We start from the raw sequence: 18,427 nt of genomic DNA, 5'->3' as shown, positions 1-18,427 counted from the left end.
CAAGGTAAAAAAAAGCTAGCAATTAATATCATCATTATGGATCACATAAAAACAATTTCAGATCGAATCATGCTTAGAAACGATTGGACATACTCTCATTAGTGATACCTATATTGATTTTGATATTAAAAATCAATAAAACCCAGAAAAACACGATAAAACATGAATATTTTTTCATGGACAATTACGATAAAACTAGCATGTAAATTATGGTGAAGTTTTGGCAGCCAGCGTTGCTCACAAGTAATCAATATTGATCCATAAAATCCAGGGCAAGTTAATATTGCTATCTGAGAGTACAAAAACGAAAAATGATATGGAGATATCTAAAAATATTGTTTTTGACTTTTAACCAGGATTTGGGCTGAAATACTCCTTAGTGCAGCGCTGACTTCCTCATATAGGTTGGCAAAGTATGTGCTGGTGCCGTAGTCTGGGTGAAAAGCGTGTTGACGGTGGCCAAACCTTCCGTCAGCTTCCAGTTTCTCCCTGTGCCGCCGGTTGACCATCCTCTAGACGGTTTTGGACGCACATGAGATCAGGTAGATTGGCCTGAACTTGGATGCATTGCGGCTAGCCACGCTGTGTCTTGGGGATAGACACAACGAAGCTTTTCCTTAACACGTCCGGGAACGTTCGGTTTTCCCAAATATCGTTGACGAGCTTAAGAAAAACGTCTTTCACGGCCGGAGCAAGCCATTTTATTATGGGATACCCATTGGCGTAACTACCTCCGATGCCTAGGGGGGGGGCTATAGCCCCTTTATATTTTTTCTCGAAATTGACCCTCTTTTCAAAAATTTTCGAACATTTTAACACCTCATCAAATTATCAGCGGTAATGTGACAAATGCAGTCCATTCACCTAAGGCAATTGCGGATCAATCACACTCATTCATATTATTCTCTTTTCTCAAGCACGTGCACGTGTGCACGTGTGAGCACAACTCACAGTCTATGTTTAATTGCGATCGACTAGCGTCAGGCAGTGGATAATTATATTTGCATACTTCATAAATAGTCTATCTATCTCAAATGCAAAAAAAATAAAAATAGTGCAACTTTCCATGGATTCCGCCGAGAATCTTCCAAGAATTCTGATGAGAATCCTTTAGTGATCCTGACTGGAATGTTCCAGGGACTCCGATAGGAATCTCTAGATATTTCGACAGGGATCCTTCAAGAATACCGATGGGAGCCTCCAGGGATCATAAAGGGAATCCACCAAGAATTTCGACGGGAATATTTCAAGAATTTGAAGGGGGATATTCCAGGGTTTTTGTCGAAAACCCTCCAGGAATTTCAATATGATGGTTCCAGGTATTTCATGAGCAATGTTCCAGGGATGAAGACACATATCGTCGAAGGATTCCGAAGCAATCCGTCGAAGGACTTCGAAGCAAATCATCGAGCGACTCCGAGTTAATCCTTCAGTTATTTCGAAAAGAATCCTCCAGCGATCCCGAAGGGAATCCCCCAAGGGTGTTGGAGAAAGTCTTTGAGGGACTCCGATGCAAATCATCAAAGGATTTCGAAGCAAATCGTCGAATGGTTCCAAAAAAAATCGTTAAGGGACTCTGAACAAAATATCTGAGAAATTCTTAAGCAATCCGTCGATGTATTCCGAAACGAAACGTGGAATGATTCTGAAGCAATTCTTCGCGGGATTTCGAAGTTAATCGTCAGCCGGATTCCTTATCGTCTAGAGATCCCAGCGCAGATCATTTGCAAAACGTCGAGAGACTTCGAATTAAATCTTCAAAGGATTACGAAGCAAATCGCCGATGGATTCTGATTTGTCAAGGAATTCCTAAATCAATCTTAAAATCAACGGAAATATTCCGGAGCAAATCAACGAGAGATTCTAAAGCAAATCCTCCAGGGATTTTAAAGGGTATTTTTCACAGATTCCCAAGGGTATTGCTTAACAATACTGGAAAGAATCCAGTAGGATTTCTTCTGGATTACGATTGGAATACTTCGATGAATCCGAAAAGAATTCTTTAGAGATTGAAGTGAGAATTCTTCTCGGATTCTGATGAGAATCTTTCTCGGATGCTGATGGGAATCTTTCTCAGAATTCAGAAACAAGCTAATTTTTATTCCACTCATTTCATTAAGTATGATAGAGTGAATATGAGAGATATCTCTTTTGTCTTCACACTTTTTCGGTAATTCATTATGCTATATGTTGAAAACTGATATCACTGCTAACTAACTTATCAAATCCTAGGGGGGGGGCTAATTTTTTTCTAGGGAGGGCTAAGCCCCCCCTAGCCCCCCCTTATTTACGCCAATGGGGATACCCCAACTCGATACTTTGCTTCACCATATTTTTACCAGCGCTATTTGATGTCCACGGGAGGGGGAGCCTGGAAATCTGCTACCGTGCAGATCGGTGCCGGCTTTCCAGGAAAAGCGCGTCCGAGTGGACCTTCCTACCGCAGAAACATCAATAGCCGTGTCAGAGTGCCCGTTGAAGAAGGTGTGGGACTCGTCGTTGTAAGTGATGAGATCACCTTCCTGGAATGCTTCGGCTAGAACGGGTCGAACCTGGACCCTCTTTACATAGAATGATTGGCGTTAATATCCCCAAGGAGAAGCAGGGGTGAGTAGCGTTTTCAATCAGGTTGCTTATCTTAGCTTTGACGGCGGGAAAGCGCCGCAAGGGATATAGATGTTGATGATGGTGATTGGCATACTCCCGTGAAGCCGGACACCGACAACCGGCAGATCTTCCTTAATGTCGAGAACATCGAAGGCGATACATTGTAGTACCACGATGGCTACGGGATGCCTAAAGCTGTTCCCAACCTTGCTAGTGCAGCGGTATTTATCTCCTAGGGACCGATCCATGAGGGTGTTGGACACGCGGTTGACTTCTTGGAGAAGTATGGTCCAAGGTAAGCTGTGGTGCACCAGCAGCTCGAGGTTTGGAAGGTTGTTCCAAAACCCGTTAATGTTCCATTGGAGACAAAACTTGACCTCCAGCGGGAGGGCTGGGGTTGGGAAAAAGGATGGAAAAATACTAGAAAAAAAAGACTTCTTACCGTTCCTGATACTGATCTTGGAAGTATTCTGGGCAGGCTGGAGCGAAGTGAAGAAAGAAATTCACTAGCTGGTTCGTAGCTCGATGCGTCGAGCGGGGACGACGAGGAAAAACTGGATCCACCAGTCGAATACCAAAAGATCTGGACTGGTTCTTTTTACATGCTTCGTCCACTGAATGCCGAGATCGTTCTGGTCGTTCCGGGTGGGTCTTAGCGTCCGGTCTACCGGCGCTCCGACGATCCAGTGTTCCAGACTGAGGATCTTCGCCTCGGGCTTCACCAGGCGTTGAGGTCTGTCCAAAGGTTCCGGTTGGGGTATAGCTTCCGGTCCAATGTCACCTCGGCTATCCAAGTCAGACGTCGGCTCGCAGGTGTTGTGTTGTTGGGTGTTTGAGGCACGTTGGAGGCTATGATGATCGGGTTGAAAGTTCTAATTATTTGGCAGAGGAGCCGCCGTTCTTAGAGCTTAGTCGCTGCGCTTTCAAAGTGTTAAGGGGTACAGTGGCCCGACCATGAGATGTACTGGCTATGTTTCTTTTACCGGAAGCTCTGAAAGCAGATGTATGAGGTGAGACTTTAACCGGTTGAAACGGTACACGTAGAAAAAACTACGTTAAGAACAAACATATTCTAGGAAAATCCAAACATAAATTCAGTTTGTTCTGGCATCAAAAATAAATATGTTTGGATCAAACATATTGTTGCATTTGAAGCGAACGAAAACTTTTTTTGAATCAAATGTGCGTTTCAAGTTGTTTCAACCAGCTAAATGTTTGAAGCAAACATGGATATTATTGTTTTGGTTCGACCACTCATAATATTTTGATATCAATTTTACCAATTTTCATATTCTGGTAGCATTTGACTACCAGATTTCACAATTCCAAACGTTCATATTTCATTTACTTACCTTTCTGTACCTGAAAAACATCCTTATCATTAATTTGGAAGCAAGAAAAGATCTGCTTCTACTCTTGGTTCCACTCCTCTGCTGCTTCCCATCGGATCCGATCCGAACTCGAGTGTTTGTTTACTTTTGCAAGAGCGAGCGAGGGGCTGCCCACTAGTGAATGTATAAAACAAACAGGGATTTAATTTGGTTTTAAAAATAAATATGTTTGATTCAAACATATTACCATTTTGGAAATAAACATGTATATTTTTGAAGCAAATGGATGAAATTTGTATCCGTGTAGTAGCTGTCTTTTTCGGCCTAGTATCTAGTGATATTCTTCTCTTCCTGATAGGGAGGGGGAAAAGACAGACGGTGTCGTTTAAAACTTTGGTACTATCTTGGGTGCTAGATAGTGGGGGGAGTTGTCCGGACGTGAAAGTGTCGTCTGTTGAAACTGTATTAGTTGCACCATCTATGGGTAGCTATAATGCGCTGGCTGTCGATGATTTTGTCTAGCTTGTTTTGTAGCTCAGCGCTTCTTCTTAGGCTCTCTTACATCATGGTTTTGAGCTTCCTGATTAGTTCGTCGTTTTCGGCAAAGGCGGCAAGCAGTGTAGCGATGGTCGGTTCAACTTGTATACTAGTCGGTACTCGCTCTTCAGTCACCCTCATAGTACGAATCCCTCTGGAGGCTTGGCCTGTGTTCACGAGGTCGGCAAATGACTGCTCTGCTCTCCTTGCCAGCTGTAGGATGCGTTAAGTTTCCTAGGTTCCTAGGTACAGTCCTTGTCGACCTTAATCCGCTGGACATCATTTTCCAGTCTATAGGTCGAACAGGCTCTACACCTGCGAGGGTGCTGGCCGGTGCTACACTTGGAACAGAAGGATGACGAAGGATCACACTTTCTGTCCTTTACTATCAGATGAGTGCCCGAGTAGTCTCCACACGTTGCGCAAGAGACTTTGCATCTTGTCTTTGTGTGGCAGACCTCCCAGCAATTGACGCATTACATGGGAGACAGTTAGTACGGCTGGGTAGAGCACCTCAAGAAACCGAAGTAAATGAATTCCGGTCTTAAGGTCCTTTTTAGTGTTAAGAAAAGGAGGGGAGTTTTCTCTCCGTTCTCCCACATTTTTGATGATCCGATGATTCTGAATCACCTCGTGCTCCTTCAGTTCCTCTTATAACTCCGGTTAACTACATCCCGGCAGAAGACGATGTATTTAATCGTATGGAGGACAGGGTGTGGAATTAGCTTGATAGGCATCCCATTATTCAGCTTATCCATAAGCAGAAGTTTGTCGAAGTGGCCAGGTTTCCTAACTTTGAGAGCATAAGAACGTCTGCCTCCTTCGGGGAAGGCCGAATCTATGTTAGAACCCAAAAGCTGATGAACAGTTTTCATGATGAGAAATGGCGCCGCTGGTAAGAATGCACCGTTAACTTCTTCTAATTGAAGTGATACGATGATATGTACTTTTTTGCCAGATAAAATACTGAACATTTTATTTTCGTTAGTAAATAAGGACCATCCTACAAAGATTTCGCCAAGGGCGCTGAGAGTCAACGCTATGGCTCTGTATACGCAGGTATTATAAACGATTGTAATCATATTTTGGCCTTCTTTTCATTGCTGCTCCCACTGTGTAATGTTTTATGTATATCGTAACTTTTAGGTTCTTCAAAAAAATCAACGATTATTAGAAACGATTTTATATCAAAAATATCAACATTGTATTGACTTCAATTGTCTTTGGACAAAGTTGAGCCAATCTCAAAGCAGTGCAGACGACCTGACAGCAAAGGTCTGTTAAAATACATTATTTACCACTCACAGCTGTTGAGTCGTTTCTGTGCTGTGTCCCTTATACTTTCTCGGAAAGCTTTTCTTCAGGGGGAAGAGCGCAATGAGTTAACTAAAAACCCGCTTGTTCCCCATCATCACCCACAATCGTTTCACCGTCGCAATCCGGGAGGAGAGATTTGCTCCTTAATATTCGTTTCCCACGGAAGCTCCCCATCGTCTTACGACGTTCTCGAGCTGGAAAGCTACCATACTACGACGACAACGCAGTCGACGCATTCCCATTCCCCTTCGGTGGAGTGCTTGTGCCCGGAATGGGGAGCCTAGAGAACAGAGAGCATGTCCGCTGTGCTGCCAAAATAAGGGGCACTATCACACTCCGTTGAAAGTGAGCTTCGCACGGATCAGGCGGTCAGCACTTCCGGTAGGTCGATTCTGGTGGCTTGGAGCTTTGTGCAGCACCGGGACTGCGATGGCTCATATCAAATTGGGGAAAATTATCGCTTTTTTCTTTCTTCTGCGTGGGAACCAGTTTGAGGGGAAAGAGTACGATATTGATTATAAGGTCCTCGTTTTTGGGAAATTATGTTTCCCGAGAGTAGAAGGAGAAATGTGCGCTTTTCGGTGATGGTGGAGAAAGAGTTTTTCAACTATTGAGGGTTAAATTGAGGTTAGCTGCAGCAGCAGCACTCATCTTGAACATTTCTACAAAAATATAGCGTGATTTCTTGTTTCTACAATTTAATAAGTACACGGGATTTGTTTGCGAGTTAAAGCCGTTCCTCAGAGATAACATTATGCTATTAACAGTTTTTGTGTAGCGTTGTGTGTAATTTATTTATTTGATAGTTTTCGAATTAAGTGGAATTTTATCTGGCGTCGGTGGTGTAATGGTCAGCATAGTTGCCTTCCAAGCAGTTGATCCGGGTTCGATTCCCGGCCGACGCAGGTCTTACTTTTTAACAAATACAATACTGGTTTTAGTCACGGTTTTAAAAGAAAGGTTGTACTAACTATGTGTATATTAATCATACTTCGTATCATGTGTCTTGGAATCTACGAATAGCATTGCTTCGTTATACTTCGTAGATTGGTCACTAACGACACTCACGTTTCTTTTTGAATCCTTCTAGTCTCGATTCATATGTTTCAAAAAACGGTACTGTGTATTGTGGTTGTGGTTGTATAAATTTGAAGAAATCTATTAATTAAATTAGAAATTGATGACTAAATTCGTCAGATTTTATGATAATTACCTATGCAAAGTCAATATTGACAGTACTTTTTGAGTGTTAGAAAACTGTTTTTTCATTGCTTTTATTTTGTTCTACAAAAACCAATGAAGGGAAGACATTAAAATCGTTATTAATTTCTGATTGGTTTTTCTTGCAGTGAACACACATATTAAGAAAAATAATCCATAAAATTGGTGCTTTTTTAATTTGTTTCTGGGTAAATACGAGAGTGTAAGATGTAAACTTTTTTTTCTACATGGAGTCAATAAATTGTGCTCCTCCCGCCTCTCAACTTTCCTGTGTACGGCATTGCTGTCAAGTTCAAGTGCCAGTTATGCTGATCGGTTCTTGGAAATTGATCAGGCTAAAGTCTAAACGATTTGTTTCAAGTGAGGTCGAGCTCGTTGCCGCCTCTCAAAGCAATCTATACGTCGGGATGATAGTGGGGTTTTGAGTGGGAGGCAGATTACCGAAAAAGGACGAACGAGCCGGTTATGTATCGATGAAGGTAGGACGACTGGCATCCATATGTGGCGGGTACATATGGATGTTTGAATGCCATACATAAAACACTGTGTCTCTCGCTGCCGAGGCGAACCAGCGGTCTGTAACGATGATAACGATGGAAACGTGGAGCGAGCGGTCAGTGGGGAAGGATATCGAGTATATTTATGTCGCTTTTTAGGTCATTTCTCATACATGTGCGTACCTACCTATAGATTGATGTTGCCACCATGCTGTAGGGGTGGTGAGTGGGAGTTTTGTGGCAGTTCGGATTTGAACTACAGGAGAACGAAGCTATTGCCATCCAACGGATGGCAGAAAGCCCAGAATGAAGCAAACCAGCCAGAGCAAAAATATTACAAATGTATGCCAGCTCGGTGATCTCGCTATTGGTCATCTATAGCAAGTTGGGCTTGAATATTCGTCTATATGGATTGAGCGTACAAGTTCATAGGTGTGAGGAAAGCATGGATTCTGATTCTGGGTTTGTGAGAATTGTGGCTCAAAGTTGAAGTTAGAAATGCAAAACGTTTTGAAATAGCGTTAAGAAGCGTTGTGCTTGTGAGCTTTTGGATAATTCCGATATTCAATAAGTGTAATTTTATTGTACATATATTCTGCAAAGGACAAACATGTTCAGATTTAATGTTGTTGGACGTTTGCTGTTGACAATGATTTATGGTAGTGAAAACACGCGGTTCAAGTGCCGCGAATCTATTTTCCACTGCTAAGTAAAACAGAGAGAGGATTAATCAATTTCGAAAATAGTGGTGCTAATGTAGGGGATAGTGGTGCTAATCAATGTAGGGGAATGGGTATTTGTTTCAGATGTATGCATTTGCTTTGATATGGATTTCAGTTGAGTTAGTAGTTTGAAAGTCCATACACCCAACCAGCGGATGGCAGATTTTAATACAGTTTTACATAAGCACCATACAGAAGCTGTATAATTACAGGCAGATTTTAATACAATTGTTGTATTGAAAACTTACAGTTTTGCATTATTTTGATACAATACCTATCTGTGAAAAAATGTTACAGAATTGTATATGCTATATGTATGTGGTATTTCGAAAAATTTTGCCTCAAGTGGTTCGAAACGAAATTTGGCGGAATTTCGCGGAATTTGAGCGTGGCGAAATCTGAACTATTGATTTCGTTTCGTTAATTTACATAAATTTCGCCAAAACTAGCTTTTTACGAAATTTAACGGAATTCCGCGGAATTTCTAAACTAAATTAAACTAATATCATACTTCCAATTACTTAAAATTTCGGCTGCGCCTCAGAAAAAAATCATAGAGGCTATTTTTAAATTTTGTTACCTATACAATCTTGTCAAAAGACAGTACGGCCGTCTTCAGTGTCTCGCACTTGACTCGACTTAATCACTGAGACTGGCCTTACTGTTGAGGTCGAAATACGTATCTGTCAAAGGTACAATAAAGTAGTGAAATTAAATGGAATAGTACAAACACGTCTTATGGCAAATGAATATATTCCACTAAAAGTTTAAAATTTTTTTCTTGTCAATACAGGTCTCTACAATATAAAATTGACGCCTACTATTTACGAAACCACATTTCGAGTCGACAAATACGCATTTAATTTGCTTCTAGAAAACGTCTCCTGTGTTTTGTGGGAAATGTTCAACAGAAAAGCATCTTTTACTTAATTTTTGGCTTAGAGTGTAAATGCTCGAAATAAGAATTAGTTATACTGGTAACTATGTCTAGCAGGTAAAGTCGTGGATTCCTGATGGTCTTGACGACGTCTTTTCTGGGAGCCCCTTTTTTGCAAAAGGCCTTCACCTCCACTTAGGCCTTCAACCAGGTTTAAGCGCATGAGTAAGCACCGTTCAATAGTGAAGATGGCTCTAAGGAAAACAAAATGTGCAACATTCCACATTAAAACTACAACATACAAATCTCATTGAAAGTAAGAATAATTTTTTTAGAGGATTGAAGATACTCCATATAACTTATCTATGATATAACAGTCAATATTCAGCGAATCAACTGAATATAAATACAGTCCTTAATAAAGTTTGAAACTTTGTCATACATATTGTTTGACTAATTGCAAAATATATATGTGAGACTGCAGAGTCGTGGGTATTTCTAGACCTTTCTATGGAATTTGTAAACGTCCAGAATGGATTGAAAGATCAGTAGAATTGCTGAAAGTAAGGACTCATGATTGCCTTCAGGTTCAGCTCATACTGCCCATACAGCAGCTGTTTCTTGCACTTAAGGGGGAACAAAGATTTGCATCCAACCGCTACACAAATCCGTATTTTTTTAATGTTCTTTTGTGTCTACATTCGCTACATTGTTGCTAAAAAGAAAGTATCGACGAAGAGAAATCGATCAACGCAGTTACGAGAGATATTCAAATTTCAGATGGTTAGCCACCTCTAAAGTGGATCGGTCGATGATGATCGGATTCGCTATCGAACCTTTGATAGCTCGTGCTGATTGTATCACCGATACATTTTGCTCCTCTATATGACGATATGAAGTATGCTTTAGCATAATAAATTAATTTTAAGGTGAAATAAGGGTTTTAACAGAATTATATCCGAAGAGTGCTCACCACGAGAAGAATTGCAAACTGATATAAAACTGATTCGGGGGCATACGCTTCACGATAAACTCCTTTGAAACCGCTTCACTAACCTGCTTCTTCCGTTACTACTGAAAACTCAATAATAGCCAATACAAATGATTAAAAACAATTATGTCTCCCCCCTGAATTTTGAGGATTTCTGTAATTCTTTAACAAATCCGAGGAGTTTTTTGATTTTTTTCATTTTAATTTTTTCTTATTATCCACCCCCAATCCCACCAACCCTCGACCATTCGAAGACCAGCAAAGCATAATTTAAATTAAATTTTTGTAACGGCCTTATTTGACTTCCAAAAATTTTAATTTTAGTTGCGTACATAAGCAATTCATCAAAAATACCGCGAAAAAAAAAAAAATTTCGTTTCGTTTCGAAAAATTTCGAATTAAATGGACCTTGATTTCGTATCGTTTCGAGGTCTCGAAAATAAATCTACATTTCGTTCCGTTTCGTTTCGAATCAACATAGACATTATAATTTTCGTTCCGTTTCGTTTCGCCAGGAAAAACTGTATTATCGCATACCCTTAATAGATGCCAAGATTTTATTCAGATTTGTTTTTTTGGGTTTAGAAGTCAGAAAATAAGAAAATTAATTAGTGCACGATCCCATGTCTTTTGGAGTGCAGGACGATCTTGAGATCCGCGTTTTCTGTTCTGCGTTGTGTGGCCGATAAGAAAATCAATTAGTGCGCGATCAATCGCGTTTGGAATGCAGAACAATCTCGAGAAGTGTGTTATTTTGTTCTGCTATGGGAGATCGATAAAAAATTAGTGCGTAATCGAACGTGTTTTGAATTGAGATGCAAGATGATCTTGAGATCCGCGTTTTTCGTTCTGCTATGTGCGATCAAGTTACACGTTACACCCACATTCTTCTTCTTCTTGGCATTAAATCCCCACACTGGGACAGAGCCGCCTCGCAGCTTAGTGTTCATTGAGCACTTCCACAGTTATTAACTGCGAGGTTTCTAAGCCAAGTTACCATTTCTGCATTCGTATATCATGAGGCTAGCACGATGATACTTTTATGTCCAGGGAAGTCGAGACAATTTCCAATCCGAAAATTGCCTAGACCGGCACCGGGAATCGAACCCAGCCACCCTCAGCATGGTCTTGCTTTGTAGCTGCGCGTCATACCGCACGGCTAAGGAGGGCCCCACACCCACACCCACATACCGTTTACCAAAACGAACCCTGTCACACTCCCTACCCCATATATCCAACATCCCAGTGATTTCTCGTGGAAGTGTAGATGACTCGTCAGCTTCCAGCAAAGCGAGTATCATGTCAACATTTTCCTACCCTTTCCAATATTGACCTGCATTCGAACACAGCCGGCACCGGTATTGTTTTATTTGGGGTCACAAGTTTTTAGACATTGAGGATGATGTTAATCCCACAGCTGGCGTAGCAGTGACGGAGTAGCAATCGTGGTCGGTCGATCATGCTCATACACATGCTTAAAGGCTATTGTTCGGAATCGGTCCAAAGAAAGACTTTTTTTTTTCTCTAGCAGTTTTGTGATCAGCTCAAAACTATAACATCGATTTTTTTTGTTATTGAACATAAAAACTCACAAGTAATAGTTTCCTTATTTTCCGTGGAATCTGACCGATGCAGCAAACACCAACTTTCCGGCGTTAGTCCCATTACAAATTCATTTAATTAATTTCTTCTTTAAATTTTGTTGCCTTACTTACTATCTAATCTGCGAATCTACTTTACTCGTTTCTCCCCTACTGAGTTTAACTCCGATTTGGCTGTTTGATCACTCTTCAAATACAGATCGTAATCCGAAACTACAATTTACTCTTTCACCTTTCACTTGTCCATTAAATAAATACGCTGCCAAAACTTTTCACTTCAACCGTTCTATTGTCGTTCACCTTCTTTCTTTATTTTACGTAAACAAATCCAACGACATCGCGCATTATTGACTGGTTGAACATGTTTCTCACCATTTGGGTAGCGCTCACTGTTCACGATTGGGTGAGCGTATTGAGTGAGTACAGTACCAGCCCGCTATGTTAACACTCCCCAGCCCGTAGCTCCGGTAGCCGTTTTCCGGATAATTCGGAATTACCATCAACTACTTCTAACCAGAGATGGGCAACTGAACCAACCGGTGCGTACATGTGCTGGTATGGTTCAAAATTCTTCGTGTGCGGTTCGTGTGCGGTGCAGCTCGTGTTCGGTTTTGGTTTCCTGCACACGGTTCACGAAACCAGAACCACAACACGGGTGCTGTTCTCGAAAACCGAACCGAGGCTGTTAGCACCGTTCATACCGGTGCTCAAGTTTAGGTTCGAGTACACGCAATTTGAACCGTGTGCTCGGTTCGATTTTAGCAAAGCGAACACGGTATTTCAGAAACCAGGTTTTCGGGTTTGGGCAAAAAGCAGTCCAATTGAACGCAGTGCTGCTGGAAATTCAAACAGTAACATACGGGTGCGGATGGTGGTTGAAAGAGAAATCTGTTTTAAATATTTAATCATATTGATCTTTAATCGTGCAATATGTGTATTAATCGATTGGGCTCGACGAGTAGAACATGAAAATCGATGTTTGATGCCATTTTGAATTTCAAAATGGCGGACCAAAAATTGAAGATGGCCGCCGCTTGGGCAACAAAATTCATATAAAATCATGCAATATGGGTGTCTATCGATTGGGCTCGACGAGTAGAACATGAAAATCGATGTTTGATGCCATTTTGAATTTCAAAATGGCGGACCAAAAATTCAAGATGGCCGCCGCTTGAGCAACAAAATTCATATAAAGCCATGCAATATGGGTGTCTATCGATTGGGCTCGATGAGTAGAACATGAAAATCGATGTTTGACGCCATTTTGAATTTCAAAATGGTGGACCAAAAATTCAAGATGGCCGCCGCTTGGGCAACAAAATTCATATAAAACCATGCAATATGGGTGTCTATCGATTGGGCTCGATGAGTAGAACATGAAAATCGATCGTCTAAGACGAATTAAGTACTGTCCATTTAATTCCACTAGTTAATTTCCGTTATCTTTGCAGATACGTATTTCGACCACAACTGTGTGGTCGTCTTCAGTGTCTTGTACTCGACTCGACTAGTCGACCTAGTCCTAGTCGAGTCGAGTACAAGACACTGAAGACGACCACACAGTTGTGGTCGAAATACGTATCTGCAAAGATAACGGAAATTAACTAGTGGAATTAAATGGACAGTACTTAATTCGTCTTAGACGGTTTAATACATTCCACTAAAAGAGCTTAATATATTTTTATGAAAATCGATGTTTGACGCCATTTTGAACTTCAAAATGGCGGACCAAAAATTCAAGATGGCCGCCGCTTGAGCAACAAAATTCATATAAACCCATGCAATATGGGTGTCTATCGATTGGGCTCGATGAGTAGAACATGAAAATCGATGTTTGACGCCATTTTGAATTTCAAAATGGCGTAACAAAAACTGAAGATGGTCGCCGCTTGGGCAACAAAAGTTATATAAAACCATGCAATATGGGTGTCTATCGATTGGGCTCGATGAGTAGAACATGGAAATCGATGTTTGACGCTATTTTGAATTTCAAAATAGCGGACCAAAAATTTAAAAATGGCCGTCGTTTGGGCAATAAAAATCATATAACACCATGCAATCGATCGGGCTCCATACCATACGGTTCACGTCATACACATAGATACAAATCTACTTCATAGGATACGCCATACACCAGCTCCATATGTCTTCATTTCATTTATTAAGTCCACATCTAAACACATAACACTGAATCAGCTATTTGACGCCACAATACACGGTTCGAGGCCGCATCTCTCCATCCTCGAATACGCCCCACTCGCTGCGCTCCACACCGTCTCGTACCTGCCGGATTGGAACGGAACATCATCTTTGCAGGGTTGCTGTCCGGCATTCTTGCAACATGTCCATCCCATCGTACCCTTCCGGCTTTAGCTACCTTCTGGATACTGGGTTCGCCGTAGAGCTGGGCGAGCTCGTGGATCATTATTCGCCGCCACACACCGTCTTCTGGCACACCACCGAGGATGGTCCTAAACACCCGTCTCTTGAATACTCCGAGTGCTTGCAAGTCCTCCTCGAGCATTGTCCATGTTTCATGTCCGTATAAGACAACCGGTATTATTAGCGTCTTTTACATGACACATTTGGTGCGGTGGCGAATCTCCATATGTCTATCAGCTTCTTTTTGATGGTTTAGGAGTCCTGGCAGAATTTCAGGCAATTTTTAGGTGATTTATGGGTGAGGCAAAGGCAATTTATGTACAAATGTCAAATAGTTTTGAATTCAAATGTACAACCCCAATCACTACATTTGGAATTTTAATAAACGAAACCTGCGCTTGACTCATTCGTTTTGAGTTGATTTAGAGGTTTTTTGAACAGAGATAAATGGCTAAAATGATGTAATTTTCCTCAACTTAGCATAGGAATGTGAACTCAAAATCAATTCGTTATCCCCAGGTTTCGTTTATATAGACTCCAAAAATGAAGGTTGGGGTTGTACATTTGAATTCATAACGATTTGACATTTGTGGGATACTTCAAATCATTTTTTTCCATATAAATTCCCATATAAACAAAAATTGCCTTTTGCCTCACCCCTTAATCACCTACAAACTGCCTAAAATTTTGCCAGCACTCCTGAATCATCAAAAAGAAATTGATAGACATATGGGAGTTGGAATTTTCGAACATTTTTGAGTTGTGAACCGCCATAATTCCAATAAAATTGAAGACGCTGTCGGCCCGAAGGAAAGAAAATTTATCGGTTGTTAGTATTTGATGTGTTGGAAGGTAGTATTAACGACCTCGAAACTTTACAAGATATAAATTTCAACGTCCCACATCGCACGCTTCGTAATCCACCAACAATTAATGTGCCGTATCATGGAACCAGCTACGGGTCAATGCAGCTATCTCAGAACATGCTTTAGAGTAAACAACGATGTAAGTTGACTGCATGTTTTTAATTTAAGATTTAATATGCAGAATACGATTATAAATGCAAATAGCAATCTAAAATGATGTCAAACATTAATTTTCGTGCTCTACTCATCATACCCGATCGATAGACACCCATATTGCATAAATTTATATAATTTTTGTTGCCGAAGCGACGTTCTTCTTGAATTTTCGGTCCGCCATTTTGAATTTTAAAATGGCGTCAAACATCGATTTCCGTGCTTTACTCATCGTACCCAATCGTAAGATACTCGTATTACATGATTTTAAGTGATTTTTTGGATTTTTGGTCCGCCATTTTGAAATTCAAAATGGCGTCAAACATCGATTTTCATGTTCTATTCATCGAGCCCAATCGATAGACACCCATATTGCATGGTTTTATATGAATTTTGTTGCCCAAGCGGCGGCCATTTTCAATTTTTGGTCCGCCATTTTGAAATTCAAAATGGCGTCAAACATCGATTTTCATGTTCTACTCATCGAGCCCAATCGATAGACACCCATATTGCATGATTTTATGTGATTTTGGTTGCCGAAGCGGCGGCCATTTTGAATTTTCGGTCCGCCATTTTGAATTTCTAAATGGCGTCAAACATCGATTTTCTTGCTCTACTCATCGTAACTGATCGATAGACACCCATATTGCATGATTTTATGTGATTTTGGTTGCCGAAGCGGCGGCCATCTTGAATTTTCGGTCCGCCATTTTGAATTTCAAAATGGCGTCAAACATCAATTTTCGTGTTTTACTAATCGAGCCCAATCGATACATACCCATATTGCATTTACTTTGAATTTCGAGAAAGACAGAATATAGCAGTCGTAATCACATAAAACTTCTGGAAACACTTGCTTTCCTTGATAATATGAACATGAGCACACAACCGCAACACAACCGGGTTCGGTGTTGAGGTTCACAACTTCTACTAGCGAAACTCGTGCACCGGTGCAGCAAAACCAAACCTGAACTGGAGCTCCGTGTACACAACACACGGTTCAGATTTCTGAACCGAACCGAAACCGAACCGACGCGAGTACTGAACACTGTGTGCAGCAGCCGAGAACACGTGTTGAGTTTTGTTGAACCGTACCGGTGCGAAACCGGTTTTTTCCCACCACTGCTTCTAACACCGCCAAGTTGATAACTCCACGCCGGAATACACCGCTGATGGTTCTCACATCCGCTTGCCGCACCTTGCCATCCGTCGCTTCGTTTACCTTCTCCACAACATATCGGATCCAGGCCTTTCGATTCTGTCCATCAAACATGTAAACAAGATCACCGACTTTTAACGGCCTTCGCTCTTCGCACCGTTTTGTTCGCCGGTTGACCCTGAAGGTACTCCTTGTACCATCGCTGCCAAGTACTGCGAACATCGGTACACATCTCGCAACGCGTCAGCTAACTGAAAGGAGGCCGAGAAGAACTCCTGCGGCATTCCACGTTTGCATACGAATCTTCAAATCGCCATCAGGCATGACTGCGTCGACAGACTAAGTACTACCTCGAGGTGGACCGCTCGAATTGCCAAACAGGTGAACAACGCCACACACCGCTTCTCGCTCCGACGGCCGACCGTAACTGGTCCAAGGTAGTCTACGCCACCCGCACTAAATAGTCGCAGGTGCGTGGTTATACGGTGCACCGGTAGCGGAGCTATCTGCGGGACTTGTGGTATACACCGATGTGCCTTGCACCAGACACATTCAGCAGCCACCTTCCGGATCACTGCACGAAGCTTCGAAGTGTAGGACCTTTGTCGCAGCTCGTTGAACACCGTCTCCCTGTTCATATGGCCGAACGTTTCGTGGTAGCTTTGAATAAGCAGCTCCGTTATCCTGTGGTTCCTTGGTAGAATAATCGGTAACCTTTTATCGTATGGCATGTATACAGCTTGGTTCAGCCACCCGTCTACTCGCATTACTCCCGCTTCATGCAACGTCGGCTTCATCTGATACAGCGCACTTCAACAATTGCGGCTGCATCGTTATTTTTGCAAGATTTTTCTGCAACGTATGCAGCTCAATCGGGAAACCTTCTCTCTGCGCTTGCTTTCAAAGTACCTACTCTGCTTGTTGGAACTCGCTTTGTTGGAATGGTTGTTGGACAGACTTCACCGCTGATTTTATTATGTTCCGAAACCCATGAGATGTCTTCAACGTCCACATAGACCCTCCACTTGCTTTTCGCCGGCAATTTCCGATGAATCGTAGAGCTGCAGCCGATATTCATACCAGCTTCTTCCAGCGGATGGTAACTCTCACGTCGATCGCTGGACCACTGTCATTTCTATCGTGGAAAAGGAAACGTGCCTTCATTTCCTCGGCTGTATTCGCCGACGTAACGTTCGATACCGGCCACGTATTCTCCGCCTCATACAGAAAATCAGGTCCCTTTAACCACTGGCTATCGGATGCCAGGGGAGGTCCTTCAGCCCACTTCGCCATGACGTCCGCAACATTCATCCGGGTCGGTACCCAGCGCCAATTTGCCACGCTTGAACCTTCAAGTATCTAAGCGATCTTGAACTCCACCGCTTGTTTGTATTGCTGTTTCGATTTGAGCACTGTTTGGGAATCTGCGTACACAGGAACTGCCGATGTACAGTAAGCGAATGGTTCGCCTTACCAGTTGTCAAGAGTTTTGAGCCGAGAACTGCCGCCATCAGTTCCAGCCTTGGATTGTAGCTTCAATGGCGCCACTTTTGATCTGGCCCACCTCCACTCGAAAATATGCCGCTGCTCCGTACGCGCACTCACTGGCGTCGGTGAAAACCAGAGTGAAAGTAAATAAGAGTGGCGACACTGTCAGAATTGGAACAGAATTCATCTGTCATTCCCATACCAAATCGTGTTCCAAACGAGCAGGAGACTTGTCAAATGCGGCACATGTCGCCACTCTTAATTACATACACTCTGGGTGAAAACATGCAGCTCAATCGATTGGAGAGAAGAATAATAGAGATCTCCGTAATACCTTCTGGGTATACGCAGCGCTTCAACTGCTGGCAGCAGGCTTATCCAACGTCGCCAGCTTTTTAAACATTTGCCATCGATTTGTTCGTCCCAGTCACAGCCGGCTATCCATAGCTCGTGCACAAGTATCTTCCCTAGCAGCACAATTCATGTTGTTTTGGTTGAAATAACTCATATATGACCAAATTTAGTCGTATATGAGTATAATAGACTGATTTACAACATGTGTGTTGCTCGGGTTCCCGTGGACCGTGAACGGGGCCAACAATCCGAGCGGGTCGAAGAATCCCATGACGCAGCTCAAGACGACTCGCTTTATGGGGACCTTTTCACCTCGCAAATACT

At 42.1% G+C, this 18,427-nt stretch overlaps 1 non-coding gene across 1 annotated transcript; it reads left to right on the top strand.

The window, feature by feature from the left end:
• The first annotated feature begins 6,625 nt into the window (after positions 1-6,625).
• Trnag-ucc (transfer RNA glycine (anticodon UCC)) lies at positions 6,626-6,697 on the top strand. The gene has a single exon. It is a non-coding gene; the product is annotated as a tRNA-Gly (tRNA).
• The last annotated feature ends 11,730 nt before the right edge of the window (positions 6,698-18,427 follow it).

This window comes from Armigeres subalbatus, chromosome 2, assembly GCF_024139115.2.
Source record: "Armigeres subalbatus isolate Guangzhou_Male chromosome 2, GZ_Asu_2, whole genome shotgun sequence".
Lineage (NCBI taxonomy): Eukaryota > Metazoa > Arthropoda > Insecta > Diptera > Culicidae > Armigeres > Armigeres subalbatus.
This window is presented reverse-complemented; position numbering and strand designations above follow the sequence as displayed.